This window comes from Physeter macrocephalus, chromosome 11, assembly GCF_002837175.3.
Source record: "Physeter macrocephalus isolate SW-GA chromosome 11, ASM283717v5, whole genome shotgun sequence".
NCBI classification, from domain to species: domain Eukaryota; kingdom Metazoa; phylum Chordata; class Mammalia; order Artiodactyla; family Physeteridae; genus Physeter; species Physeter macrocephalus.
The window spans coordinates 105,228,546-105,233,149 of record NC_041224.1 but is presented as its reverse complement, the minus strand read 5'-3'; positions in this window follow the sequence as shown (position 1 = coordinate 105,233,149).

Sequence of the window (4,604 nt, the reverse complement as noted above, 5' to 3'; positions counted from 1 at the left end):
GGATTTATTACAGAGATGCAAGGATTTTTCAATATCCACAAATTAACCAGTGTGATACACCACATTAACAAAAAGAATAAAAACCATATGAACATCTCAACAGATGCAGAAAAAGCTTTTGCTAAAATTCAACATCCATTTTTGATTAAAAAAAAAAAAAAACCTCTTCAGAAAATAGGCATACAGGGAACATAACCTCAACTTAATAAAGGCCATAGATGACAGACCCACAGCTAACATCATACTCAATGATGAAAAGCTGAAAACATTTTCTCTAAGATGGGAACAAGAGAAGGATACCCACTCTCACTTTTATTCAACATAGTTTTGGAAGTCCTAGCCACAGCAATCAGAGAAGAAAAAGATATAACAAGAATCCAAATTGGAAGGGAAGAAGTAAAACTCACTGTTTGCAGATGACACAATACCATACATAGAAAATCCTAAAGACACCACCCAGAAAACCACTAGATCTCATCAGTGAATTCAATAAAGTTACAGGGTACAAAAATAATATACAGAAATCTGTTGCATTTCTGTATACTAACCATGAGATATCAGAAAGAGAAATTAAGGAAATAATCCTATTTACCATTACATCAAAAAGGATAAAATACCTAGGAACAAATCTACCTAAGGAGGAAAAAATCTGCACTCAGAAAGCTATCAGACATTGATGAAAGAAACTGAGGGCAACACAAACAAATGGAAAGATGTAACATGTTCTTGAATTTTAACATGACCATACTGGGACTTCCCTGGTGACGCAAGCAGTTAGGAATCTGCCTGCCAGTGCAGGGAACACGGGTTCAAGCCTTGGTCCGGGAAGATCCCACATGTCGCAGAGCAACTAAGCCTGTGTGCCACAACTACTGAAGCCCATGCATCTAGAGCCTGTGCTCCACAACAAGAGAAGCCACTGCAATGAGAAGCCCGCATACCTCAATGAAGAGTTGTCCCCGCTCACCGCAATTAGAGAAAGCCTGTGTGCAGCAACGAAGACCCAACGCAGCCATAAATAAATAAATTTTAAAATTTTATATTAAAAAAATGACCATACTATCCAAGACAACCTACAGATTCAATGTAATCCCTATCATACCAATGGCATTTTTTAATAGAACTAGAACAAATAATTTAAAGATGTGTATGGAAACACAAAAGACCCCAAACAGCCAAAACAATCTTGACAACGAAAAATAGAGCTGGAGGAATCACACGCCTTGCCTTTAGACTATACTACAAAGCTACAGTAATCAAAACAGTATGGTATTGGCACAGAAGCAGACACATAGATCAATGGAACAGAATAGAGAGCCCAGAAATGAACCCACCTTTATATGATCAATTAATCTACAGCAAAGGAAGCAAGAACATACAATGGAGAAAAGACAGTCTCTTCAATAAGTTCTGGGAAAACTGGACAGCTACATGTAAAAGAATGAAATTAAAACATTCTCTAACACCATATACAAAAATAAAGTAAAAATGGATACTATAAAACTCCTTGAGAAAACATAGGCAGAACAATCTCACATAAATCACAGCAATGTAAAACCAGATAGTATAATATTCCTATAGGAAAGCATGGGCAGATCACTCTTTGACATAAATCACAGTGATACGTTTTGGATCCATCTCCTAAAGCAAAGAAAATAAAAGCAAAATAAACAAACGGACCTAATTTAAAAAATATTTTGCACAGCAAAGGAAACCATTGACAAAATGAAAAGACAGTCTACTGAATGGGAGAAAATATTCACAAATAATGTGACCTATAAAGGGATTAATATCCAACATATATAAGTAACTCATGCAACTTAAAATCAAAAAAAAAAAAAAACCCAATTAAAAAATGGGCAGAACTGAATAGACATCTTTCCAAAGAGGAAATGCAGATGGCCAACAGGCACATGAAACAATGCTCAACATTGCTGATCATAACAGAAATGCAAATCAAAACCATAATTAGATATCACCACACACCTGTCAGAATGGCTGTCATCAAAAAGAACACAAATGACAAATGTTGGAGAGGATGTGAGAAAAGGAAACCCTCACACACTTCTGGTGCGAATGTAAATTAGTGCAGCCACTATGGAAAACTATGGAGGTTTCTCAAAACACTAAAAATGGAACTACCATATGACCCAGCACTTCCACTCCTGGATAATATTGTATATCTGAAAAAAACAAAAACACTAATTTGAAACAATTCATGCAACCCAGTGTTTCTAGCAGCGTTATTTACAATTGCCAAGATATGGAAGTAACCTAAGTGTCTATCAACAGATAAAAGGATAAAGAAGATGTGGCATATATATACACACACACACACACACACACACACACACACACAATGGAATACTACTCAGCTACAAAAAAGAACTAAATTTTGCCATTTGCAGCAACATGGATGAACTTGGAGGGTATTATGCTAAGTGACGTAAGTCATACAGAGAAAGACAAATACTGTATGATATCACTTATGTGGAATCTAAAATATAAAACCAACTAGTGAATATAACAAAAAAGAAGCAGACTCAGATATAGAGAACAAATTATTCGTTACCAGAGGGTAGAGGGAAGGAGGGAAGGGTAATGTAGGAGTAGGGGAGTAAGAGGTACAAACTATTGTGCATAAAATAAATTAGCTGCAAGCATATATTGTATAACATGGAGAATATAGCTAATTTATAATAACTAAAGGAGTATAACCTTTAAAAATTGTGAATTGCTGTATTGTACACCTGTGACATACAATATTATTCAGCAAGTATACTTCAATTAAAATATGCCTATGTATTAGTTCATTGTCCATATTGATGTCTTTGAGTACTGGCTTTGAGTACAGGTGAAGTACTGGTATCCAGTGGACTAAGGTACAACTTTAAAGGACATTTTGTCTTGGGCTTTTTCCACCATTCCCTGCATATTATGACTTGTTTAATGAGTAGATGCTGTGATGTTTTCCTTACAAGAATTTGACACAGAAGAACTCTTGATTACATTTCCAGATCATTTTTAAACTTACTTTAATTTTTTACATCTTTATTGAGGTATAATTGATATACCAAAACTGCACATATTTAATGCATACAATTTGATGTTTATCATACCACAATCAAAAAATAAGCGTCCATGGGATTTCCCTGGCAGTCCAGTGGTTAAGACTTCGCCTTCCAATGCAGGGGGTGCAGGTTTGATCACTGTTCAGGGAGCTAAGATCCCACATGCCTTGGGGCCAAAAAACCAAAAAACATAAAACAGAAGCAATATTGTAACAAACTCAGTAAAGACTTTAAAAATCATCCACATCAAAAAAACAAAATCTTAAAAAAAAAAAAATCCATCACCTCCAAAAATTTCCTTGTGTCCTGTGTGTGTGTGTGTGTGTGTGGCAAGAAAACTTACCATGAGGACTGTCCTCTTATCAAAATTTTAAGTGCACAGGACTTCCCTGGTGGCACAGTGGTTAAGAATCCACCTGCTAATGCAGGGGACACAGGTTCGAGCCCTGGTCTGGGAAGATCCCACATGCTGTGGAGCAACTAAGCCCGTGCGCCACAGCTGCTGAACCTGAGCTCTAGAGCCCATGAGCCACAACTACTGAGCCAGCGTGCCACAACTACTGAAGCCCGTGTGCCTAGAGCCCGTGCTCCGCAACCAGAGAAGCCACCACAATGAGAAGCCAGTGCACCGCAACAAAGTGTAGCCCCCCACTCGGCACAACTAGAGAAAGCCCGTGTGCAGCAACGAAGACCCAACACAACCAAAATTTAATTAATTAATTAATTTAAAAAATTTGAAGTGCACAGTACAGCATTATTCACAATAGCCAAGATAAGGAAACAACCCAAATGTGCACTGACAGATGAATTTGCTGTATACATACAATGGAATGTTAGCCTTAAAAAAGAAGAAAATCCTACCATTTGCAACAACATGGTTGGACCTGAAGACATGCTAGGTGAAATAACTCATTCTCAGAAAGACAAATACTACATGATGCCACTTCTATGAGGTATTTAAAATAACCAAACTTAAAGAAGAAGAAAATAATGATGGTTACCAGGGGATGGGGGGAGGGGGGAAATGGAGAATAGTTGTTCAATGAGTGTAAAGTTACAGTTATACAAGATTAATAAGTTCTAGAGGTCTGCTGTACAACATAGTGCCTATAGTTAACAATAATCGTCTCATTTAACCATTAATACCTTTTGAAGCTGAGGAGAATGCGCCCTTAAAGAAACTAATTCAAATTTTTGCAAAAAATAAAGATTATTTTCACCTTCCTTTTTGATATTTTGCTTTTTAATTTTTTTTCCACATGTCATGGACATCCTTGTTCATATTCATTTAGATTGTAAATTGCTAGGCTCCATGTGCCCTCAGTGCTTGTGTCCTGTATCATCTGAGTAAATGGCTGCTTGGTAAATTCTAAGTATCTCTTTTTCACTTTTTCTTTCCTGAATTGTTGTATCAACATTCTTTCTAAATGGCTACTTTTGGCTCTTCAGAGAATAGTCCCATTTTAATTATAAATGGTTTGTAAAAGCAAAACTGTAGCTCTCCTTTGGGTTTGTCATGCCATTATCTTTTAT